This window comes from Rhinopithecus roxellana, chromosome 20 (genome assembly GCF_007565055.1).
Source record: "Rhinopithecus roxellana isolate Shanxi Qingling chromosome 20, ASM756505v1, whole genome shotgun sequence".
Taxonomy (NCBI): domain Eukaryota; kingdom Metazoa; phylum Chordata; class Mammalia; order Primates; family Cercopithecidae; genus Rhinopithecus; species Rhinopithecus roxellana.
The window spans coordinates 14,548,615-14,575,679 of NC_044568.1; the positions used below are offsets into that span (position 1 = coordinate 14,548,615).

Sequence of the window (27,065 nt, forward strand, 5' to 3'; positions counted from 1 at the left end):
TTTTGCAGCTAAAAATCATTTATTTGCCTTCAGGTTTAAGTGTCTATAACAATTGTGATAATAATAACAACTCATTTTAATGCAATAGGTAATTTATTGATGTAGTCCCATTGTGAGCCTCAGGACAACTCTGTGGAGCTAGAGATGAGGAACAAGCCTCAAGAGCCAGAGGCACCGGGGCGCTGGGAGTGCAGCCCGCTCTGCTTGACACAAGCTGGCGCTCCATGCCTCCATCCCTGCTTTGCAAGCCTAGCTGGGGAAAAGAAAAATCCAGAATTATAAGAGGTCATCCCTTAAGGGGCTAATGGCCTTGTTGAAGAAACAAGCAAATCCTTAGGGAGGATTTGCAAGTACTGTAGGACTCAGATGTCAGTGTAAATGTGTGTATGTGCGAGTTTGTGATAGTGTGTGTATGTGAGAGTGTGTGTGCGAGTATGTGTGTGTGAGAGAGAGTGTGTGTGTGAGACAGTGTGTGTGTGAGCATGTGAGTGAGCTTGTGAGCATGTGTGATTGTGTGAGTGTGTGAGTGTGTGCTTGTGTTATCAAGCATGTGAGTGTGTGAATATGTGAGTGTGATGGTGTGTGAGAGACAATATGTGTGTGACTGTGTGTGTGAGCATGTGAGTGTGTACCTGTGTGAGTGTGTCTGTGAATGTGTGTGTGACAGTGTGAGTGTGAGTATCCATGTGCGTGTGTGAGTGTGCACACGTGTGTGTGTACAAGTGGGTGGGATCAGGCCACCCTGCTGGGAAGAAACAACTCCAGCTGTTCTCTCTTTTTCTCCCGTCCTCTGTGACTTCACTCAAGATTCAAAGTCCCAGGGAAGATTCCGATTGGTTGATCTGGAGTCATGTACGCACCCAGATGGGCAGGGAAGGGGTGTGGAAACTTGATTGACAGTCCTTCAAGACTACACACAGTGGGGGAGTGTTAGGTAATTCTCGCACACAAATTCAATTACTGTTACGAAAAGAAGATGGAATTTAGTAGGAGAGGTTGAAAAATCAACAAGCATCCACTGTGCAAGACATTGTCATGCCTGCAGATTTTTACCCCACCCTCTACAGCCCCACAAGCCAGGCAGAACAGGTGGCACTGGAGAAGTGGAAGCCAAGAGAGGGAAGTGACTTGCCCAGGTAACACACAGCATCCACCTTACTCCCATGCCACCACCTGCCCCACCTTGCTGTCTCTCAGGCTGCACAGCCTGTGTGTACCTGCTCAGGCCACCCAAGGCCTGTATGGCAAGGGAGGAGCTGAGGTGAGCCCAAGACAACAAGGGACATGCCTTACCCACCCCAGGCTGGAGGCAGAGTGGGCCATGGGGTCAAGGCAAGAAGAAGGTGTTCTTTTTAACAGCTTCCGAGCAGGGACAGGCAGTCACCTCCTCCCACCTGGAGATCATGGGCCTCCGCCCAGAGTGGTACCTGCTGTGACTCTTACTTGCTGGAAGAAAAGTTTGGAGATGAGAGCAGGGGTGACAGTGGGCTGGGGCTCCAGGTGAGCAGAGCAGGTTAGGAACGTTCCGGAGCCCAGGAGAAGAGCAAACCTGACCTTCTTCCATCCTACAAAATTATCAGCACCCGTGAAATGTTGGCTTCCTAAGACTTGGGGAATGAACTTTCCAAAGTCCCCGCCTATCTGAAGCAAATAGCCCTGAGTCAGAACTTCTTCCTTCCCCTGGCTCCCAGGGTGGGTCAGAGGCCAAGAGGGTTCTGTTCCAATTCTAGTGCTGTCACTGACTAGCCGTAATCTTGCACTCATCTCCCTGGATCTCATTTGTACAATTGGAAGGTTGAATTAGAAAACAATTACAGTTAAAATATTAATATTAATGAGTAACACTGCCCTAAGTACTTGAGGCAGAGAGCAGCTACCTGTCCACCAAAAAGTTGAGCTTTTTCTGCCGTAGTGTAGAGTTCACCCTGGGAGGCAGTAACCCAGCCAGGGTCTCCATTTCCCAGACCCCTTGTGTACCGGCGCAAAACAGCAATGTTTTCTGGCTTTTGGCTACTATGAACAGTGCTGCTATGGACATTTGTGTACACGTTTTTGTTTGCACATCTATTTCCAATTCTTTTGGGTATATATCCAGGAGGGGAATTTCTAGATCTTATGGTAATTCTTTTTTTTGGGGGAAAGGGGTTGTTTTAGTTATTTATTTGTAGTAGTCCATTTTCTTTTTTCTTTTTTTATTATACTTTAATTTCTAGGGTACATGTGCACAATGTGCAAGTTTGTTGCATATGTATACATGTGCCATGTTGGTGCGCTGCACCCGTTAACTCGTCATTTATGTTAGATATTTCTCTTAGTGCTATCCCTCCCCCGTCCCCCCACCCCACGACGGGCCCTGGTGTGTGATGTTCCCCACCCTGAGTCCAAGTGTTCTCATTGTTCAATTCCCACCTATGAGTGAGAACATGCGGTGTCTGGTTTTCTGTCCTTGCGATAGTTTGCTCAGAATGATGGTTTCCAGCTTCATCCATGTCCCTACAAAGGACATGAACTCATCTTTTTTTTTATGGCTGCATAGTATTCCATGGTGTATATGTGCCACATTTTCTTAATCCAGTCTATCATTGATGGACATTTGGGTTGGTTCCAAGTCTTTGCTATTGTGAATAGTGCCATAATGAACACACATGTGCATGTGTCTTTATAGCAGCATGATTTATAAACCTCTGGGTATATACCCAGTAATGGGATGGCTGGGTCAAATGGTATTTCTAGTTCTAGATCCTTGAGGAATCGTCACACTGTCTTCCACAATGCTTGAACTAGTTTACAGTCCCACCAACAGTGTAACAGTGTTCCTATTTCTCCACATCCTCTCCAGCACCTGTTGTTTCCTGACTTTTTAGTAATCATATGGTAATTCTATGTTTAACTTACTGAGGAACCACCAAGTCTGATTACCACTTTGTTCCAAGATGCATACACCTTTATCATAAGACGTTTAGAAAATGCATACACACATAACAAAACATTAAACATTTGCGAAAACAGGCAGTGGACTGAGTTTGGTCCACAGGCCATAGTTTTCCTCTGGTATAGGGAATGCCTACAATATTCTTTCTCCAGATTGCCAAGTAGTAACATTTTCTAATCACCCATTTAGGAACATTCACTAATCTGTACCTGCCCTGTTGGGGAATGCAGCAGGGTCCTGGATTTTACTGTTTAATTCTTTTTTTTTTTTTTTTTTTTTTTGAGACGGAGTCTCGCTCTGTCACCCAGGCTGGAGTGCTGTGGCCGGATCTCAGCTCACTGCAAGCTCCGCCTCCCGGGTTCACGCCATTCTCCTGTCTCAGCCTCCCGAGTAGCTGGGACTACAGGCGCCGCCACGTCGCCCGGCTAGTTTTTTGTATTTTTTAGTAGAGACGGGGTTTCACCGTGTTAGCCAGGATGGTCTCGATCTCCTGACCTCGTGATCCGCCCGTCTCGGCCTCCCAAAGTGCTGGGATTACAGGCTTGAGCCACCGCGCCCGGCCTTACTGTTTAATTCTTTCAGCCAATATTTATTGAACCTCTCTTGTGTGCCAGGTGCTGAGTTCTTCTGTTCTGTGAAAAACGGAAGTCCAGACTCTGCCCATAAAATTACATTCTAGGGGCCATGGCTGATGCGGGTAAGCACAAGGCTATGGCAGCCAGTAGGAGGGCGTCTAACTTCAAATGCAAAGTTCTGGTGGGTGGGAGGGTATAGACACACACAGATCAAAAGAGGTTTTCCTTAACAAATCTACTGAGTTGGGGTAACCTGTGAAATGTTATTCATCTCTGCATTCAGAGGACCCAGCCCACTGCTTCTTTCTCCTTCCTGAGACTAGAAGCAGAGGACATTTGAACCCCAGGAGATGACAGATGTGGAATGGAGGGATTCCAAACCACCCAAATAATCACAGGGAGAAAAGCTGCCTGCTGACTAGAAACACCCTCCTTGAATTGTCAGGCGAGGGAAAAAGGTTTATTGTGTTCAGCCACTGAAATTGTTGGGACTATTTGTTACAGTATCTGGCATTACTCTAACTAATAAAGTGCTTTTTGCATATCATCTCACTGAAGTTTCTCAAAAATCATATGAAAGGGAGATTTGAATCATCCCAGTTTTACTTACAAGGAAACTGAGTCTCAGAGAAGTTAAGTGGCTTGTCCAAGATCACAAGCTAGTAAATTCAAGAGCCTGAACTCTAACCTGGAGAAGTCTATCCTCAAAGCCCATGCTTTGGACCACTCTCTGTTAACAAAGGGCTCCACTGGCTCTGATTCTGATCGATATATCACCCAGCCCTGCTGTCCAGTCCAGGCAGTGGAATCCAGGAAGAAGAAGGAGGCAGCCCTGTCCTGGGAATTGTATTAATGGGATGAGACAGGATTTCCCCAGGGCAGGGACCTGAAAGCCAGAGGCCAGGCAGAAAAGGGCAGTCATCCTGGCTTAAAGAGCCAGCTTTTCCAGGGGTTTGGAGACTGCTGTCTGCAGACCTGGGCAGAGTCACACACCCCAGATCCCAAACTCTTCCTTTACAGGCTGTGGGAGAGAGATGGCAGGTAAGTTCCGAGCAGGAGGACTCCCAAGGTACCTTCTCAGTTCCTGCTCCCTTGAAAATGTTTTTCTTTGCAGGCCAGAGAGGTACCTCTCTCTTTGTAGCCAACATGTCCAGGGCTGACAGGCTAAAACTGCTTGCTTGCTTTTAAGTGTCAGGAGATGTAAATAGTTTTAGTCTTCAGTGGTTTCTGATTGAATATCCTTTTGAAGTAATGATAGCTATAATTTAAAGCAACAGTTACCATATTTTCCTTGCTGGCTGGCCTTCTTTGAAGCACTAAGTATAAATCTGCTTAAAATCTTAAAATAGCTGTAGCTCTGTCTCAATATTCTACCAGGAGCCAGAGAGATTCGGCTTCTAATTGCCATCATCTGTAACTAATATCAGCAGCACAGCGGGCTTGTGACAAGGTGGCTGGGAGAATTGCTCTGACATGGACAGGAAGGTGGAGGCAGAGACATGGTCTCCCTTTGGGGATCTTGGCTTTGGTTGGAGTTCGGAAGAAACCCGTTCTGAAATTAGGACCAAATGGGCTCTGGCTGTTGGAGATTTTTCAGGATGATTTTTTCCACCCCCAGCCCCCTGCCCTTCTGGGAGCCTGGGATGGAAATGAGGGGGCCTCCTTGCAAAATCAAACTCAGAAAGCTCAAGGATTGGTGATGACCTGATTCTAGCCAACAGGATTCCCAGGGACCACATTTATGCCTCGGATAAAGAATTTTGAGAAAGAACGAGGGCCATGGAGATTCCAGTGCGGATAATCACCAACAGGAAATAATGCACAACCATTTCTGCTACACATTGGCAAATGCATTTGAAATTCGGTTTAAATTTTGAATGGGTTGCCTTTTCATTCATTTAAAAATATTAATTCACTTGACAAATACTTATTGCATCTCTGTGTGCCAGGCATTGCACAAAACAGTCAGCAATCCTGTTTATGATAAGCACGATGTAGACGAGATGGAAGATGGCAAATGCCAGGGAGTAAAATCATACTGGGAAGTAGCAGGAAGTACTGAGGTTCGGTTTTAATCAGGCTTGTCGTTGAGAAGGTGGCATTAAAGTGTGGCATTAAATGGCATTTATACAATCCCACTTCTGTATACACTTTTAATTATATAGTAATATGTATATATTTAGGCATTCTAAACAATTCTAGTGGGAAACATTCAGAACAGTTGACAATGTTTATCTTCGAGTACCAGGACTATTTGTGATTTTAATGTTCTTATGTGTGTATGCATTTTCTAGATGTCTTATGATAAAGGTGTATGCATCCCAGAATGAAATGGTAATAGGACTTGGTGGTTCCTCAGTAAGTTAAACATAGAATTACCATATGATCCAGCAATTACACTCCGGGATATATCCAAAGAGAATTGAAAATAGATGTGCAAACAAAAACATATACATAAATGCCCATACCAGTACTGTTCATATAGCCAAAAGCTAGAAACAATAAAAATGTCCGATAATGAATGAATCAATGATTTGTGGTATATTCATACAATGAAATATTATTTAGCCATAAAAAGGAATGGAGTCCTGATTATGCTACAACACAGAAGAATCTTGAAAATATTAGGCTAAGAGAAAGAAAGTAGACACAAAATGTTACATATTATGTGATTCTGTTTCTACAAAATGTCCAGAATAGGCAATTGAACCAGTATTTACCAACCACCTCCTTGATGCCATGCAGGGAGGCCACAGCTGTGGGCACCCATAGGCCTGCTCTGCTGTGATTCCAGTGGGGAGCTCTCCTGGGGACCAAGAAAGCACCCCATGTGGACAGAGATGTGGAGTGGGAGTGAAGCTATGTGGGGCTGAGCTGTGGACTTGGCAGCTTCTACCCTAGCCCTGACATGCTTCTCTTAGCTGAGAACACGTGTCTTAGAAGAGCCCAGTCAGACATGCTGGGAGGCCACACCAAGTGTACGATGGGAGCCAGTGGGAAGAGAGCTGGGTGGCTGTGGAGCCCATTCAGGCATGGGTCTCCAACCTCCTGACCACACGATCATGGCCTGTTAGGAACTGGGCCACACAGCAGGAGTGAGGGGTGGGTGAGAGAGCAAAGCTTCATCTGTATTTACAGCTGCTCCTGATCACTCACATTACCGCCTGCACTCCGCCTCTTGTCAGATCAGCAGGCATTAGATTCTCGTAGGAGCGTGAACCCTATTGTGAACTGTGCATGCTAGGGATCTAGGTTTCTTGCTCCTTATGAGAATCTAATGCCTGATGATCTGTCACTGTCTCCCATCACACCCAGATGGGACTATCTATTTGCAGGAAAACAAGCTCAGGGCTCCCACTGATTCTACATCATGGTGAGTTGTATAATTATTTCATTACATGTTACAATGTAATCATAATAGAAATAAAGTACACAATAAAGGTAATGCACTCGAATCTTCCTGAAACCATCCCCCCACCCCAGTCTCTAGAATAATTATCTTCCACAAAACTGGTCCCTGGTGTCAAAAAGGTGGGGACCACAGCATTAAGGGATTAATGTTTTCCCCAGGTGGGATTTGCAGAGAGGGCAACCTGGACATCAGTAATTGAGAAAGAGCCCATGTCCCTAAAACCAGGGCAATCCAGTCTTCCTTAGAAGACGTTTCCAGGCTTTTTAGCATGGTGGCAATCAAGATGTGTTTTTACATGCAGAGGGAAGGGAGAAGATGGACCATTTCCTCTCCCCCAGTGCATGTGGCCAAGCCCTCTTTTGATATCTGCCTCCTTGCTCTCACCTCCGCAAGAGCCCAGACACCAGCCCCTGTGACTCTGCCTCCTCTGTGCACCCTGGGTCTTCGCCTGTGCTCCTGGCCCATGAGAGCTTTCTGGGTCCTACTTATTTCGTGCTGAGTCGGGCCAAGATACAATAGAGCGAGGCCCCCGGCAAGCTGAGAGCCCTTGGCCCATTCCCATGCTGTCAGGACTCCTAGAAGGCCATGGCGCAGAATTCCTTTATGCAGGGGCAAAGCACTCAGCTCCAATGAGAAAAGACAAAGGTTTGTTCCCGTCTGGGTTCCACAGATGTGGGCAGGTGCTGGACCCAGTGGGGGTCTGAAGCCCACTCTGGCCCCAAGAGAAGTCTCCCTGTCCTGGGTCGTAGCTGGATGAAGCTGTCCCACCACACCAGGGGTGCTCCGGTGTTGGCCTGTCCCCAGCCAGTGCCTCTCCACACTGGCTTCTGTGTACGTGCTCTGTGCCCCAGCCAAACCCAGCTCCACACTGTCCTGGAACAGCCCCTGCCCTTTCCTAGCCCCTGGACCGTGTACTTCCTGTTCCCTCCTCCTAGCATGCCCTCCCCCGAAGTGCCACCTGTTGAAATCCTAGCTGCTTCTCGTCTCATCTCAAATGCCACCTCCCCATGCGCTCTTCCTCCCTCCCAGTGTGCTCTTGCCCCTGCGCCCCATCCAGCGCACCTCTTATGGATCCCCATCCAGCGCACCTCTTACGGATGCCCCAGCACTCTGCCAAGTACAGACTTCATTTATGCTATTCTTGGGCCATAAACGAATCCCACAGAGCCCTGTGGGTTAGAGTATAGCTTTAAAGTTGGACGGCCTAGGGTTTAAGTCTGGACCTCAACTTAGGCAAATCAAATCACTTTCCCTCTCTGCCTGCCAGTTTTCCCATCTGTAAAATGCTGCTGATGATAATCATGATACCAGCCTACAACACAGGCTTCTTCTGAGGAGTAAATGAGATGATGTGTGCAGAGTGGAGCCAGGACTAGGGTGAGGCAAGCGAGGTGCCTAAAGTGCAAAATATAAGGATGTCCTCCATGAAAGCACCACCTGAAGGCGCTTGGCCACCTGAGGGCACGTGAGGATGCCCTCCCCCAAAAGCATCCTGGGGAGAGAGTGCAGAGCGCCTTCTGAAATTTTGCATCTCAGGTGCCTCACTTGATGTGTTTGGGCAGCAATTTCATGACAGTGTTGATAGCTAGAGATGGAGAATGTTGCCATATTCCACCACAGTGCCATATTGCACGGCAGAGGCAGCAGGTATGAGCAGGACTATTAGGAGGCCATGGTGCAGAATGCATTTATGCAGGGACCAAGCGTTCAGCTTCTGGCACCGTATTTCCAACCTCAAATCCTCCTGCCACCGCTCATGGTATATGTGACCTTGGGCAAGTCGCGTAGCCTCTCTGTGCCTCAGTTTCTTAATCTTCAAAATGGGAATAATATTATTAGAATTAGAATTAAGCAAGTACCTGGACTGGAGCCCATGAGTGACAGAAGCACATATGTGCATTGAGAAATCTTTCTATTTGCAGGGAGTAGGATGAATTATAGAGAAATAAAGGCAGGAGGGTGCCTGGGGGCAAGAGGCTGGGTTAGTCATAGGGAGAAGGAACAGGGTAGGAAGTGTTGAAAGACATAACGGAGATAAGATCTAATGAACTTGGCAATTGATTAGATGGAGAGGCCAAGGCAGTGCAGGGACGTGGTGGGGTGGGGGCTGGGAGGGGTGAGTAGGGGATTAACAGGTAGGGGAGAGAAGAACCTAGGGAAAAAATGGCGATGTTATCAGAGAGCCACATTCTGTAATGAAATTGGGCTAGGCATGTTGAGTTTGAGGGACCGTGGGAATTGAGGCTGAAATCCTGGAAATAAGAGGGTGTGACTCTAGTTAAAGGTAATTGGTGTAAACTTGCCTGTCACCTTTAAAATACGTTTCTGATTTGTACATCCTGAGGTCTTGGAACTGGTTATTAAAATGCAACCTCATATTTTGCACAGTTGCCTAATCCTAAAGATGAGGTAAAGAATTGTGGTTTCCTCTCTTACAAGTAAAGGCAGTGCTTCCCAAAATATATTCTACAGTTGGGTGTTCTAGGAAAAGAAGATTTTGTGGCCAGATAAGTTTGGGAAGCATTCAGTGAAACACAAGTAAATATGTTGCTTTAATGCAGGACTTATCAGGGCCATGAATATGCTAATGTATTTTGTGCACTCGGGAGGAACCTGGCATGTAATATTTCTCCAACTTTCCTTCTGGAAGAACTATTTATTCATTTGTCAAGGTACTCATTCCTGAAAGCTAAGCTGTTTGGATTTAGGGTGGGGTGTTGGGGAGGGCTCCAGGTCTTCAGATCTTGGAGCGGAGTTTCACAGACATGAATGTGCATGTCTTAAGGTGGAGTCTAAGGCCCTGGGTTTCTGAGTTTCCAGGTGATGTGGATGATGCTGGTGCACAGATCACACTTTGAGAAGGACAGTCTTAGAGCACTGACTCAATTGGCCAATGACTGCTCAGGCCAGAGTGGGAAGATACAGCCCATTATGAGTGGCGTCCCATCCCTCTTATTCCATTCCCAAGACTTGAATCTTAGTTACTCACAGGTCACAATTGCCTTCCTTTATGGAGCATGGGGGAGTCAGGGAGCAATGGAAATCCAGAAAGGTTCCAGCTGGGCGCAGTGGCTTGTGCCTGTAATCCCAGCACATTGGGAGCCTGAGGAAGGCTGATTACCTGAGGTCAGGAGTTTGAGACCAGTCTGGCTAACATGGTGAAACCCTGTCTTTACTAAAAATACAAAAATTAGCCGGGCATGGTGGCGGGTGCCTGTAACCCCAGCTACTTGGGAGGCAGAGGCAGGAAAATTGCTTGAACCCAGGAGGCAGAGGTTGCAGTGAACTGAGACTGTGCCATTGCACTCCAGGCTGGGAGACAAGAGTGAGACTCTGTCTCAAAAAAAAAAAAAAAAGAAAAAAAAAAGTTTCCAAAGGGGAGGGAGAAGACATACCCAGGCAACAAACTAACCAAATATTTTGTTTATATTTTATTTTATTTTATTTTATTTTATTTTATTTTATTTCATTTTATTTTATTTTGAGACAGGGTCTCACTCTGTCTGTCACTCAGGCTGGAGTGAAGTGTCACCATCATAGCTCACCACAACTTTGACCTCCTAGGCTCAAGTAATCCTCCTGCCTCAGCCTCCTGAGTAGCTGGGACTACAGGCATGTGCCACCATGCCAGGGTAATTTTTTAAAAAATTGTTTATTGTAAAGACAGAGTCTTGCTATGTTGCCCAGGCTAGTCTTGAACTCCTGGGCTCAAGGGATCCTCCTGTCTCAGCCTCCCAAAATGCTGGGATTATAGGCGTGAGGCATTGTGTTGGTCTCAACGGACCAAATCTGAATGAGCAGCCTCTGAAATGACATGCTGACTGCCCACCTGTCTATAGATGGATTCATGGTTGTGGGCAGATGTGAGTGTGGCACTAGGCTGATATCGAGCTCAATTCTGGAAATGATGCAAAGGTTCTACCTAGGGGGATGGGTGAGTGTTTGTGTGTAATACTTCTTTCAAAATGCAAAAATCATCTTAATCAGGTTTAACAGCCCTCCCGTCCCTTACTTAGAATGGAATGTGGGGCCCAGGCTCTGCTTTCTTCCAACATGGGGAAGCGGGGCAATGAAAATAAACTTTGCTTTTACTGTGGCTGAGAAGCAAAGGGGGAAATCTGCATCTCAACCAGGGAATGCTGTGTGCCAGCAGCTGTCTTTGCACATGATTGGGTCTTTTGTAGGATGAAGGCTTCTGGGGACTTGTGGAAGACCCACACCAGAGGACACCCTCCCATCCAAGCTGCACTTTTGAGCTTTTGAAAGACCTTCTGCCAAAGGACCTGACTTTTTTTTTTTTTTTTTTGAGACTGGGTCTCACTCTGTTGCCTAAGGTGGACAGTGCAAGGCAGTGGTGTAATCATAGCTCACTGTAGCCTCGAACTCCTGGCCTCAAGCAGTCCTCCTGCCATGGCATCTCAAAGTGCTAGGACTGCAGGTATGAGCCACAACCTCTGGCCCACACCCAACTTTTTAAGACTATAGATTTGGTGTCAGACAGCACTATATTTGGATCCTAAATCTGCTATTTGCTGACTCTGTGACCTTCGGCAAGCCTCATAACCTCTCTGAATCTCATCTACAGCAAAATGGGGATGATAATAGCTGCTTCCCACACCCATGGCATGGTTGTAAGGGTGAGATGAGAGAATGCATATAAAGTATAGGAACATAGTAGGTGTTCAATTAATGGCAGATGTTTTTTTGTTTTCTTTGTTTTTTTTTTTTTGGTCTTATCCAAGAATTGAATGAGTAAGAACTAAGGTGCTTACTCAGACACATTTGTTTTGTCAACCTGAGCACTTTCTGGTACTTCAAACATCCAGAGCAGAGCTTTTGTGGGCGTCTCAGAACACCCTGAGGGGAAAGGGAGGGCAATTTCCAGAGACTGAGACGTGTCCAGGGCTGCACAGCCAGTGGTCACTGGGACAATACTAAATTATAGGTTGACATCCCGGGAGTCCTGAGTGTAAGGAAAGTGATTCCTTAATGAACAGCCCCTTGGGGACAAAACTCCTTTAGATCCAGCATGTTAGGGCATGAAAAAGGGAAACTTTCCATATCTTGATGTGCGGTGGCCTCTTGTGGGCCCCTGGGCCTGTCATGCTGTCTGGCTCTACCTAACAGACGGTTAGGAGGGTCAACCCTAAGAAGCATGGAAAATCCCTTACGTGTGGTTTTCTACCCTTTCTCCCTGGGGGACTGTAGCTTGGCATCTCCCAAGAAGGTGTTTGCTCTCCTCCTTTCTGTAATCCTCCATCCAAGTGGGAGAAGGGTCTGGTAACCAGACGTGAACACATAGGGAAGGACTGGCTGAGAACTTTCATACTAAATGATATGATAGTAACTATTTTTTAAAAAATTGAGGCAGGATCTTGCTCTGTTGCCCAGGCTGGAGTGCAGTGGCATGATCATGGCTCACAGCAGCCTCAGCCTCCTGGGCTCAAGCAATCCTCTCACCTCAGCCTCCTGAGTAGCTGAGATTACAGATGTGCACCACCATGCCTGGTTAATTTTTTTTTTTTTTATTATGTGTAGAGATGAGGTCTTGCTGTATTGCCCAGGCTGAGCTTGAACACTCTTGGGCTCAAGCGATCCTCCAGTCTCAACCTCCCAAGGTGCTGGGATTATAGGCATGAGCCACCACACCCAACCATGGCAGTAACTATTAATGATTAATAACTGCCTTGCTGAATCTTTAATCTATCCTTCAATTCTCCCCACAGCTCCATGCTAGAAAGCAGAGTGTGGATGAGAAAGCTGAGGCCCCAGAGGAATGAAGTGACTTTATGGTTGTCACTCATAAAGCTGGGGTGTGAACTCAGCTCCATCACACTCCAAAACCCTAGCACTTTTCACCGAGCCACTGTGAGAGTCCCCTTTTCTTTGCTCTGGAGCAGAAATCCAACAGCTCAGTCCCCACTCCTCCTACCCAACTGAACCTCATCCCTCTGCAGGCTCCGCTCCCAAACTCACACATAAGCGCTTTGCCTTTACTGGCACTCCTGACATCATTCTTTTAGTATGTAACGTCATTTTGTATGACAGTCCCTATTCCCTCTGGGATTAACCTGGGCACTTTTTAAAGTCTCTTGATACATTTGCTTCTCTTGGTGACATGAGTACATTGTTACTTTCACCTCTGGTGAAAGACAGTGGCATCTGGCTTTTGGGTTTATCTCCTTTGCTTGTTGAAGGATCATTGATATGGTTTGACTGTGTCCTTACCCAAATCTCATCTTGAATTGTAGCTTCCACAGTTCTCATGTGTCATGGGAGGGACCCAGTGGGTGGTAATTAAATCATGGGGGTGGGTCTTTCCCACGCCGTTCTCATGATACTGAATAAGTCTCACGAGATCTGATGCTTTTATAAAGAGGATTTTCCCTGCACAAGGTCACATCTCTTGTCTGCCTCCATGTAAGAGGTGCCTTTCACCTTCCACTATGATTGTGAGGCCTCCCCAGCCACGTGGAACAGTGAGTCCATTAAACCTCTTTCTTTTGTAAATTGCCCAGTCTTGGATATGTCTTTAGGAGCAGCATGAAAACGGATTAATGCAATCATTGTATTTTCCCTTCTTGTGAAAACACCTGTCCCTCCTGGTGGTTCATATAACAGGGTGGCCCCAGTGAATGCATTCTCCTGGACATTTCCGTGGAGCCGGTGGCCATCACTCCCACTGGTCCCCAAGCAGGGAGGGCCTTATACTGGTTCAGAACTAGGAGAATGCACCTCAAATTATCCCAAAGTACTCCGGGGAGAGAAGTGACTTTTTAGGACACCCTCATAAACAAAAGGTGTACTGGTTGTATAGCAGTGATGGAAGGAGTGAAAATTTAATTGTAGTAACATGTGGTAGGGATTGCTAGTTACCCAACCAACACACAATTTCCCCCTCCTCCTCAACTAAAGAACCCTAATCGTGGCTCACACCTGTAATCCCAGCAGTTTGTGAGACCGAGGTGGGCAGATCAGGAGGTCAAGAGACAGAGAAATCACATGGTGAAACCCCATCTCTACTAAAAATACAAGAATTAGCTGCGCATGGTGGAATACGCCTGTAGTCCCAGCTACTTGGGAGGCTGAGGCAGGAGAATTGCTTGAACCCGGGAGGTGGAGGTTACAGTGAGCCGAGATTGCGCCACTGCACTCCAGCCTGGTGACAGAGTGAGACTTCGTTTAAAAATAAATAAATAAATAAATAAATACAATACTGAAGGTAGTGGTGTGACCAGCTGCAAGACTATTTTCCTCAACCTCCCTGTAGCTATGTAACTGAACTCTAGAAGATAAGATGTAAGTGAAAGTTGTTGGGAGACACTTTCAGAATGTCTCCATAAAAAAGTAACAGCTGAAGAAAGCCCTTTTTGATCTTACATTCTTTTCCTTCCTGGAGCATGAATGTGATGGTGGGAGTATCAGCAGCCATTTAGAACATGAGGTAATTAAGTATGGAAATAACATACTAAGAATGGAAGAACAGCATGACAGAAGGAGTCAGGTTCCCTCGTGAGCCACAGTGACAACCTGGACTTCTTGCTTCTGGATCTTTTTTTTGTGTGGCTAGCAATAACCTATTATATATTTCTGTTATTTTGAGTTTTCTATTACATAAAGTTGGATCTAATCCTTACTGATACATAACATTTAGAAGTAGCTAACATTCCCATAATGTGAAAATATGTATGCACAAGGTATTAATTGCTACATTGTTTGTAATTGCAAAACAGTGGACACAATCTAAACACCGGAGACAATCTAAACACCCACACACGTGAGATTAGTTAAGTGATTACAGTGTATTCACCCAATGGAGTTCTATGCCGCTGTAAAAAAGAATAAGAATGATATCTATGGACATATGTGGGATGACCCCAGGGCATACTGTTAAGATAGGGTGCTACCTTTTGTGTAAGAAGGGAGGGGAAATAAGAAAATATTTCCTCATTTGTGCAAGAAAAAAACAAAAACAAAAACAAAACCCAGCAGAACTAGAAGGATATGACAGAAATAATGAGATTGGTTAGTTACAGGGGTAGGTGGTAACGAGGCTGAAAGCAGAGAAGGAATGAAAAGGAAACGACCCTACTCTGCTACTCTGAGTATATCTTTTCATATAGTTCTGACTCTTGGAACCCTGTTAAGATTTCATGTATTCAAAAAGAAAGGAAAAGAGACAGAGAAAGGAGGAAGGAAGGAAGCAGGAAGGAAGGAAGGAATGAAGGAAGGAAGGGAAGGAATGAAGGAAGGAAAGAAAGGAAAAAAGGAAGGAAAATACAACAAGGAGGAACAAAAAACATCTTAAAATGAGATGTAAGTAGAAACAAATGAAGTCAACTGTATTTCAGATGAGACACGCAACCACGTTGAAAGGAAGGTGGAGGTGGGAGGGGGACTGAACCAGTGACTGGAGCACAGTGCTTGGAATAAGGACTAAAGAACTCTGAGTTTTGTTTGTTTGTTTTTGTTTTTCTTTTGAGACAGGGTCTCCCTCTGTCATCCAGGCTGGAAGGCAGTGGCGCAATCACCGCATACTGTAGCCTCAACTTCCTGGGCTCGAGTCATCTTCCCACCTCAGCTTCCCAAGTACCTGGGACTACAGGCACATGCCACCACACCCAGCTAATTTTTACAATCTTTGGTAGCGATGGGATCTCGCCATGTTGCTCTGGCAGGTCTCAAATTCCTGGGACTAATGAGTCTTAAATGCTAGATGGGAGGTTTCTATTTTGCAGATGAATAAATGATGAATTCTGAAAATACTGATTGTATTCTGGGATTAGACAAAAAGTAAATATATTGTGCGTAGTGGGAGCCAGGTTTCTCACTGATGGGGAGAGAATTACCAATATGGGAAAGAGAAAGATCTAATGAGCTCTGCAGTGTTGAATAGGAATTGAAGGTACCAGTGGTTTTTAATGTGTATGTGTGCATATATATATATATATATATATATACATACAAAGAGAGAGAGAGAATGTATGTATACCTGTGTATACATATATTTGTATATATGCATATGTCTCTACTTGTAATGCTTGTGTATGTTTATGTACTTGTATATATCTATATCTGTCTATCAATTGAGAGGGAAAGATGAGATGGGGCATCTGAGTGAAAGGCTTGTAGACATTCTTTTATTTAAAAATTATTATACTTTAAGTTCTGGGTTACATGTGAATAACATGCAGTTATGTTACATAGGTATACACATGCCATGATGGTTTGCTGCACCTCTCAACCTATCACCTACATTAGGTATTTTTCCAAATGTTATCCCTCCCCTAGCCCCCCACTCCCTGACAGGCCCCGGTGTGTGATGTTCCCCTCCCTGTGTCCATGTGTTCTCATTGTTCAACTCCCACTTATGAGTGAGAACAAGCAGTATTTGGTTTTCTGATCTTGTGATAGTTTGCTGAGAATGATGGTTTCCAGCTTCATCCACGTCCCTGCAAAGGACATGAACTCATCCTTTTTTATGGCTACATAGTATTTCTTGGTGTATATATGCCACATTTTCTTAATCCAGTCTATCATTGATGGGCATTTGGGTTGGTTCCAAGTGTTTGCTATTGTGAATAGTGCTGCAGTAAACCTACGTGTGGATGTATCTTTATCATAGAATGATTTATAATCCTTTGGGTATATGCCCAGTAATGGGATTGCTGAGTCAAAAGGTATTTCTAGTTCTAGATCCTTTAGGAATCGCCACACTGTCTTCCACAATGGTTGAACTAATTTACACTCCAGCCAACAGTGTAAAAGTGTTCCTATTTTTCCACAACTTCTCCAGTGTCTGTTGTTTCCTGACTTTTTAATGATCACCATTCTAATTGGCATGAGATGGTATCTCATTGTGCTTTTGATTCGCATTTCTCTAATGACCAGTGATGATGAGCATTTTTTCATATTTCTACTGGCTGCATAAATGTCTTCTTTTGAGAAATGTGTGTTCAGATCCTTTGCCCATTTTTTTTTTTTTTTTTGATGGGGTTGTTTGTGTCCTGAATGGTATTGCCCAGGTTTTCTTTTAGGATTTTTATGGTCCTAGGTCTTACATTTAAGTCTTTGATCCATCTTGAGTTGATTTTTGTATAAGATATAAGGAAGGGATCCAGTTTCAGTTTTCTGCATATGGCTAGCTTGTTTTCCCAACACTGTTTATTAAATAGGGAGTCTTTTCCTCATTGCTTGTGTGTGTCAGGTTTGTCAAAGATCAGATGGTTGTAGACGTGTGGTGTTATTTCTGAGGCCTCTGTTCTGTTCCATTGGTCTATATATCTGTTTTGCTACCAGTACCATGCTGTTTTGGTTACTGTAGCCTTGTAGTATAGTTTGAAGTCAGGTAGCATGATGCCTCCAGCTTTGTTCTTCTTGCCCAGGATTGTTTTGACTATGTGAGCTCTTTTTTGGTTCCATATGAACTTTAAAGTAGCTTTTTCCAATTCAGTGGTAGTTTGATGGGGATAGCATTGAATCTATAAATTACTTTGGGCAGTATGGCCACTTTCATGATACTGATTCTTCCTATCCATGAGCATAGAACGTTTTTCCATTTGTTTGTGTCCTCTCTTATTTCCTTGAGCAGTGGTTTGTAGTCCTCCCTGAAGAGGTCCTTCACATCCCTTTAAGCTGGATTCCTAGGTATTTTACTCTCTTAGTAGCAATTGTGAATGGGAGTTCACTCATGATTTGGTTCTCTGTTTGTCTGTTATTGGTGTATAGGAATGCTTGTGATTTTTGCACATTGATTTTGTATCCTGAGATTTTGCTGAAGTTGCTTATCAGCTTAAGGAGATTTTGGGCTGAGATGATGGGGTTTTCTAAATATACAATCATGTCACCTGCAAACAGAGACTATTTGACTTCCTGTCTTCCTATGCGAATACGCTTTATTGCTTTCTCTTGCCTGATTGCCCTGGCCAGAACTTCCAATACTATGTTGAATAGGAGTGGTGAGAGAGGATATCCTTGTCTTGTGCCAGTTTTCAAAGGGAATGCTTCTAGTTTTTGCTCATTCAGCATGATATTGGCTGTGGGTTTGTCATAAATAGCTCTTATTATTTTGAGATATGTTCCATTGATACCTAGTTTATTGAGAGTTTTTAGCATGAAGGGGTGTTGAATTTTATCAAAGGCCTTTTCTGCATCTATTGAGATAATCATGTGGTTCTTGTCATTGGTTTTGTTTATGTGATGGATTGTGTTTATTGATTTGCGTATGTTGAACCAGCCTTGCATCCCAGGGATGAAGCCGACTTGATCGTGGTGGATAAGCTTTTTGATGTGCTGCTGGATTCAGTTTGCCAGGATTTTATTGAGGATTTTGGTATTGATGTTCATCAGGGATATTGACCTGAAATTTCCTTTTTTTGTTGTGTCTCTGCCAAGTTTTGGCATCAGGGTGACGCTAGCTTCATAAAATGAATTAGCGAGGATTCCCTCTTTCTCTGTTGCTTGGGATAGTTTCAGAAGGAATAGTACCAGCTCCTCTTGTACCTCTGGTAGAATTCGGCTGTGAATCTGTCTGGTCCTGGACTTTTTTTGGTTTGTAGGCTGTTAATTACTGCCTCAGTTTCAGAACTTGTTATTGGTTTATTCAGGGATTCAGCTTCTTCCTGGCTTAGACTTGGGAGGGTGTATGAGTCCAGGAATTTATCCATTTTTTCTATATTTTCTAGTGTATTTGCACAGAGGTGTTTGTAGTATTCTCTGATGGTAGTTTGTTTTTCTGTGGGGTCAGTGGTGATATCCCCTATATCTTTTTTTATTGCATCTATTTGATTCTTCTCTCTTTTCTTCTTTATTGGTCTGGTTAGCAGTCTATCTATTTTGTTTATTTTTTTCAAAAAAACAGCTCCTGGATTCATGAATTTTTTGAAGGGTTTTTCGTGTCTCCATCTCCTTCAGTTCTGCTCTGATCTTAGTTATTTCATGTGTTCTGCTAGTTTTTGAATTTGTTTGCTGTTGCTTCTCTAGTTCTTTTATTTTTGATATTAGGGTGTCAATTTTAGATCTTTCCTGCTTTCTCTTGTGGGCATTTAGTGCTATAAATTTCCCTCTACACACTGCTTTAAATGTGTCCCAGAGATTCTGGTACATTGTGTCTTTGTTCTCATTGCTTTCAAAGAACATCTTTATTTCTGCCTTCATTTCTTTATTTACCCAGTAGTCATTCAGAAGCAGGTTGTTCAGTTTCTATGTAGTTGTAAGGTTTTGAGTGAATTTCTTAATCCTGAGTTCTACTTTGATTGCACTGTGGCCTGAGAGACTGTAATGATTTCCATTCTTTTGCGTTTGCTGAGGAGTGTTTTGCTTCAAATTATGTGGTCAATTTTAGAATAAGTGTAATGAGGTGCTGAGAATAATGTATATTCTCTTGATTTGGGGTGGAGAGTTCTGTAGATGTCTATTAGGTCCACTTGATCCAGAGCTGAGTTCAAGTCCTGAATATCCCTGTTAATTTTCTGTCTTGTTGATCTGTGTAATATTGACAATGGGGTGTTAAAGTCTCCCACTATTATTGTGTGGGAGTCTAAGTCTCTTTGTGGATCTCTAAGAACTTGCTTTATTAATCTGGGTGCTCCTGTATTGGGTGCATATGTATTTAGGATAGTTAGCTCTTCTTGCTGCATTGATCTCTTTACCATTATGTAACACCCTTCTTTGTCTCTTTTGATCTTTGTTGGTTTAAAGTCTGTTTTATCAGAGATTAGGATTGCAACTCCTGCTTTTTTTCACTTTCCATTTGCTTGATGAATATTCTTCCATCCCTTTATTTTGAGCCTATGTGTGTCTTTGCACATGAGATGGGTCTCCTGAATACAGCACATTGATGGGTCGTGACTCTATCCAATTTGCCAGTCTGTGTCTTTTAATTGGGGCATCCTATAAATTATTTTTACAATTCTTGCAGCTTTTCTGTAGATCTGAAATTATGTCAAAATAAAATCTGTAATAAAAGAGGGAGGCTGGGCGTGGTGGCTCAAGCCTGTAATCCCAGCACTTTGGGAGGCCGAGACGGGCGGATCACGAGGTCAGGAAATCGAGACCATTCTGGCTAACATGGTGATACCCCGTCGCTACTAAAAAATACAAAAAACAAGCTGGGCGAGGTGGCGGGCGCCTGTAGTCCCAGCTACTTGGGAGGCTGAGGCAGGAGAATGGCGTAAACCCGGGGGGCGGAGCTTGCAGTGAGCTGAGATCCGGCCACTGCACTCCAGCCCGGCAACAGAGCGAGACTCTGTTTCAAAAAAAATAATAAATAAAAATAAATAAATAAATAAAGAAGGAAACCAAAGTGGTGGCCCATTAGACTTGGTGCTGAAACTTCAGTTACTCCTTCTGGCCCCAGTCAATGTTTTTCTTCTTCTTCTTCTTCCTCTTCCTCCTCCTCCTCCTTCCCTCCTCCTCCTCCTCTTCTTCCTCTTCTTCCTCTTCTTCCTCTTCTCCTTCTTCTCCTTCTTCTTCTTCTTTTCTTCTTCTTTTTTTTTTTTTTTGACAGGTCTTGCTCTGCTGCCCAGGCTGGAGTGCAGGGGTGCAATCACAGCTCACTGCAGCCTCAAACTCCTGGGCTCAAGTGATCCTCCTGACTCAGCCTTTTGAATAGCTGAGACTACTGGTACATGCTACCATGCCTGGATAATTTTTAGATTTTTTCTTTTGTAGAGATGGGATCTTGCTATGTTGACCAGACTGGTTTCAAACTCCCAGCTTCAAGTCATCCTCCTGCTTCAGCCTCCCAAAGTACTGGGATTACAGGTGTGAGCCACTGCACCCAGCTGATGTTCTCCTTCTTGTCCCACAGACTTCTCCCAGTGGCTCAGTGTGGATCTACTGAGAAACTTCAGGTAAAGTCTACAGTGGGCAAATGTGTTTTCTAAACCTGTTCTCATTCATCTATGGGTAGGATCCCTGAATGGAGTGCAGGGAGAAGGAAAAGAGAAGGAGGCAGTGCCCTTCATAGGAGGACCTTTTGGTTGCTGCTGGAACATGAGGTGAGGGGTTTCTGTCTGTGTTGTGGAGTGGACTAAGGTAAGAGGACCTGGACCAGTCTTTGATTGGCATCTCTGTAGTCTTATCTTCCTCACTTGGCCCTGCTCCTTCTGTCTTCCCTAAACATGTGCAGAGAGATTTTGTTTTTCAGTATAATTTCTCCAATTTCTTTTCTTCCTGTATCTTGGATGAGGATATTTCTCTCATATGCTTCTTATATTCAGAAATGTTGCCTCTCGAGAATTTCAACAATAATTCAATGCCATGACCAAAGAAAACAAGGAACAAGCTTCTCCCTTCCTCTGCCGTTCCTCCCCTCTTGGTTTGTAAGCCTGTGTTCAGAGCTCCTGCTTTTGAAGCACAAGTGCTGATGACTTGGCAATAGTGTCAGGCAGAACTGGGTTCAAAACTTCATCTGCCCCCTTGGACCTCAGTTCTCTACCTGCAAAGTGGTCGTGATGATGGCATTGACCTCATTGAGTGGTTCTGAGGATGAAATGAGATAAGCGTGTAAGTATTTATCATTGTGCTCAACAAATGTCAGATATCAGTAGTGGCAGCACAGTCAAGTGTGGTGACAGTGTGCAGCAGCACAAAAGATGAGTCATCGAGCAGGCCACATTGTTTTCCTGAACCCAAACTCATCTGCCCTGGAATTGCATTTAATCAGTGAGTGCATTTGTTACTTTGGAGGCCCCTCTGAGAAAGACATGGATTTATTCTGCTTGGCAAATAGCCTTCCCTCATGTCCCCACACAGTGTATAACTCAGGGCTCCCTGCCGTGGCCTGGATGTGAGCTACAAGGCCTCCATCTTTCCCAGACATGGAACTGAATCATTGCATTATAATTTCCCAGAGAGCATCTTCTTCCACTGCCTCTCATCAGTTGGTGTTAGGCAGAAGCAGTTTGCTAGTATGGCAGGGAGACTGTTCTTTCTGAGGGGGAAACAGCACCAGGATTTTATAAGCTTCATGTAGATGTCTCTTCAAATATTACCATTGGGAGTCCTATTTCTGTAATAATAGGGATACAGGTACAACGCCTAGAAACTGCCCAAATAAGAAAGTTTCAGAACATAATTATTTGAGGGCACAAAAGCTTCTTATTCTTTTGGGGAGGTAAAATTATATGTATTTTCAGCAGGACCTCCTATGCCAAAACTATGCAGCAAGAATTCACTCTTTGTGGCCACCCTTGTAAAAAACATTCACAGTCATTCGTATTGATCAGTTTCTCTCAATTTCTTCTTCTCATGTTTGTGTCTGCTTGGGGTGTATTTGTGCATGCACTCATGCACACTCATGTCTACATTTTTAAATAGCATGTTTGTGTATTGGCCAATGTGGCACATCTAATGACTTTCCAGGGATAGAATTCACATATTATGCAATTCACCCATTTAATGTGCACAGTTCTACAGCATGTAGTATATTCACAGAGTTGTATAACCATCAGTACAGTCAATATTAGAACATTTTCATCACTCTAAAAAGAAACTATGTACCCATTAGCAGTCACCCTCATTTCTTCCCAGTCCCTGTGACCCTAGGCAACCACTAATCTTTTTTCTGTCTCTATGGATTTGCCTATTCTGGACATTTCACATAAACAGCATCATATAATATGTGATCTTTTGCAACTGGCTTCTTTCACTTAGCATGGTTTCAGAGTTCACTCATGCTGGAGTATGTATTGGTGCTTCATTCCTTTTTATGGTTAAATAGCATTCCACTGGATGGCTATACCAACATTGCTTATCTGTTCATCAGTTGATAAACATATGAGTTGTTTCCATTTTTGGTTATTATTAATAATGCTGCTATAAATATTTATGTGCAAGTTTTTTTATATGGACACATTTTTATTCATTTGGATATATACATAGAAGTGGAATTTCTGGGTCATAAGGAAACTGCTTAATTTTTTTTAGTAACTGTCAAACTGCTTTTCAAAGGCATTATATTATTTTGCATTCCCATCAATATTGTATGAGGGTGACAATTTCTCCATATTCTTGCCAACGCTTATGATTTTTCATTTTAAAAATTATAGCCATCCTAGCAGGTGCAAAGTAGTATCTTATTGTGGTTTTGATTTGCATTTCTCTAATGGCTAATGTTGTTGGACATCTTTTTACGTGTTTCTTGGCCATTTGTATATTATCTTTGGAGAAATGTCTACTGAGATCCTTTGCCATTTTCATATTTGTTTGTCTTTTATTTCTGGGCTGTAGTAGTTCTTTCTGCATTCAAGATATGATTCCCTTATCAGATATATAACTTGCCAATATTCCCCTTCATTCCGTTGGTTATCTTTCTACTTTCTTGGTGCCATCCTTTGCATACAAGTTTTGTATTTTGATCTATTTCTTCCCAGGTTTCTTGTGTTTTTGGTGTCTAAGAAGGCTTTCCTTGGTCCAAGGTTACAAACATTTATATCTATATTTTCTTCTAAGGATTTTATAGTTTTAGCTCTTATCATTAAGTCTATGGTACGTTTTAAGTTAATTTTTGCACATGGTGTGAAGAAGGGATGCAACTTCATGGTTTCATATGTGGATATTCAGTTGGCTCTGTTTTTATTTTTTTAAATTTATTTTTATTTATTTATTTTTTTAAGACAGAGTCTTGCTCTGCCACCCAGACTGGAGTGCAGTGGCGAGATCTCGGCTCACCGCAATCTGTCTCCCAGGCTTAAGTGATTCTCCTACCTCAGCCTCCCTAGTAGCTGGGATTATAGGTGAGTGCTACCACACCCGGCTAATTTTTGTGTTTTTAGTAAGACAGGGTTTCACCATGTTGGCCCGGCTGGTCTCAAACTCCTGACCTCAAGTGATCTGCTTGCCTCTGCCTTCCAAAGTACTGGGATTACAGGCGTGAGGCACTGCGTCTGGCCTCTCTGTTTTAAAAATAAAGAAATAGTTCCATGTCAATTGGTAAATAGCACTGCCCTGAAATCCCCAAGTGTCCCCTCTTCTGCTCTGGCGCTTCCCTGGGACCTCCTGGAGATTCCCATGACTCATAAACCAACCTGTCAATGCCAGGCACAGGATAATGTCTCAGAACCTTGTCCCTTTGGTTCTTACTGCTGGTTGGTTGCTGGTTCTGATGCAGTTGAGGCCCCAGTCACTAAATATTTCCAATGTCACATCTATGCATTGGTGTGTGTTAGGACACATTCTCAGGGTTGGAGATAGTCATAGCAATTCAGAAGTGCCCCACAACTTGTCATTAATAATCATTTATTATAGATTGTACGTTGATAGGGGCATTATTAGAGCAAAGACGAATGCCAGCTTTTCTGTGAGGACTGAAAGCTGAAAAATCACACCAGTGAGGACTGGCACAAGAGTGTCACGCGACCTGAAATGAGCTTAGCAGTTGCACTAAGCCTCTGGGTCAAAGATCTCAGCGAATATTCCTCTATAGTTTCTCCACAGATGAGCTTGTAGCCCACCTTTTGTTCCCATCCCCTCTGAGAAGCAGGGAGATTAGTTTTGCCTAACACGGAGTGGGCAGAGGAGAGCTGCGTGGGTTCCTCCTCTACTTCTCTTTAGGGAAGATGGCCTGATTCTTCCATTACAAAGTGACCGTTCACAATTTTGCAGGATGGAAAGGGCTTCTCTCTTTCCAGAAAGATTAGAGAGTCAAGTCAACTTCCTTAGAAGCTTCTAGTTTGCAGATCCATCTTTCCTGGTGCCTGGCCTCTTATTCCACAGCCACAGCTCACTGGGCCACTGAGAGGGACTCTGTCTGTCCCTCAGAACCAGCCCTACTTCCTCCAGCCTCTCTGTCCCTCCCCTACTGTCCCTGCTCAGTCTCCTCTGCTGCATTGTCTCAGTTCCACATTTCTGGGTAATTATATTTTTGGCAGTGGCCCTCGTGCGTGCTGTGGAACAAGCAGTTGAGTCTGTGGCCTTTTCCCAAGTGCTGTTTCCAGCAGGGCCGTGCCATCCTGCTCTTCTGCTGTATTCCAGGACACAAAAGGTCAGGGGCCTGCCAGAAGAACAGAGCCTGGTGTGGAGACCTCCTGGCTTGACCACTATGTAGGCAAAAAAAGAGCATCTTAGGAGAATCATTGAGAGTGTACGTCAGGGTACCCCAGTCCCAGCCTTGCTGGCTGACCCCATAGTCTCTATCGTGCCTGTTTTTTGTTTGTTTTTTTCTGAGACAAGTCTTGCTCTGCTGCCTAGACTGGAGTGCAGTGGTGAGGTCTCGGCTCACTGCAACCTCCACCTCCCAGGTTCAAGCTATTCTGCCTCAGCCTCCTAAGTAGCTGGGACTGCAGGCATGCACCACTATGCCCTGCTAAGTTTTTTGTGTTTTAGTAGAGATGGGGTTTCACTTTGTTGCCCAGGCTGGTCTCCAACTCCTGAGCTCAGGTGATCCGCCTGCCTTGGCCTCCCAAAAGGCTAGTCGACGGTGACTTAATATTTGGGTGGGGGTCAGGAGGAGCTGCATATATATTTAGGGCACTCAGTTGTGGCAAGGAGAGGATATAGGGCAATAAAAAATAGAGTGACTGCTGTTTTCAAACCTTACTCTCAAACTGACCTCGTATAGGAAAACAATGCCAAGTCTGTTACATGGAAAAGCTGAACAAAGGACAACTCTTACTGTCTTTTATAATTGCTAAATTTTATAATTATATATAAACAGTTACAATATTTGATAATTATTCGAATATTTTTACAAAATTATTATTTTTTATGATTGTAGTTGATCATTTTTTCTTATTTTATGAAATATTTCCAAAGTGATTTTCATAAAGACCTAAAAGACATTTTTAGGAAATATCTAACTTTATTGCTGAATTCTAAAGCAGCAATGCATTTGGTGAATATCTATTGAGTGTTTATTAATACTGGGTCCTGGGATGTACCCAGCACCAGGATAGTCTCTCGGCCCCAAGATGCACCCCCTCCCCAGTTCCGGTTCAAGTGTGAATGAAGAACAGGGATGGAGGCTCAATGAAGAGAAGGGGGAATGTCAAGCTGGCTTTGGGCAAAGTATGAATCCCCCGGGAGTATCCCACATCAATGCCATCCTTCTGCCCTTTGCCGCACTCCATGCCATTGGGGTCTGGATTTGCCAACCATATGTGCCCAAGCTTCTTGAATCAGGGCACTGAGAGCTCTATGGTACACAGCGGCATCCCAGCAGCTACCAAGGCCACAGAGTGAATATAGGCCCTGAATTAACCATTTTATTTAAAGGTCTTTACAGAATAAACTACCTTTATAACAAGACACACAGTAAAGTATCCTGGAGTGTGATGCAAACTCTGATACGTTTAAGACAAAAAGTGAGACCAAAAAGAACCTTCCTGCCAGTGAGGGGCTACTTTGGGTCTGACCTCAGATTCTTCAGGCCAGTTCACCCACCCCTTTTCCTAGGGAAAGCTTGAGAAGGTGTGGCATCTTCCATGCCCATTTCCCATATGGGATCAGATGGAGACTGCTAGGCCTGGAGGGCTTGAGAAGGGCTGAGAGATGGTCCAACCTTGATTTCAGCCTGTGCTCAGTCCCAGCCCTGCAGACTGGCCTTTGGAAAAATGACTGATTGCTTTCCCTTCTTAATTCCTTCCAAACCTCTTCACAGATCTTCTTCCTGTAAATCTCCTGTACTGTCCTCCTTCAGTGGTTGTGTCTGCCTGATCTACTCTCCCCCACCCCTTTTTATGATAGAATCACCCCTAGTTTCTCCAAGGAATTGCCACTTCCTGTCACTCCCTCTGGCCGTTATGGTTGGCCGAGTAATGAACATATGATGGAAGCTGAGCCAATCAGAAGTTTTCCTTGGGATTTCACAACTGAAACTAGGCAAGAGAAACCATTTCTTTCCCTTTGCATCAGCAACTCTCAGGCCATGGCCACTGAGTTAATGATGACTGTGTACCTGCCACCTGGAGGAGTCTGAGAGAAGATCAGCACTGGGACAGAAGCTGAAATGAATAAAGAAGTTACCAGTGCTTTCAGATCCCTGGATTGCTTCCTGTTTTACGTTCAGCACCTGCCTCATAAGGTCTTTATAAGGATTAGGTGAGTTGAAGCATGTGCTTAGCATGTAATATGTGCTCAGTAAATGTCAGATATTATTATTTTTCCACGTTTGTTTTCCTCAGCTGTGTGAACTAATAAAACCAAC

General features: G+C 44.0%; 1 long non-coding RNA gene across 1 annotated transcript; it reads right to left on the bottom strand.

Annotated features, from left to right (window-relative positions):
* On the bottom strand, positions 1-26,636 carry LOC104674238. The gene is made up of 3 exons (XR_749615.1): positions 26,275-26,636; positions 1,444-1,565; positions 1-253 (listed from the first exon to the last, which is right to left on the bottom strand). It is a non-coding gene; the product is annotated as an uncharacterized LOC104674238 (long non-coding RNA).
* Between the last annotated feature and the right edge of the window lie 429 nt (positions 26,637-27,065).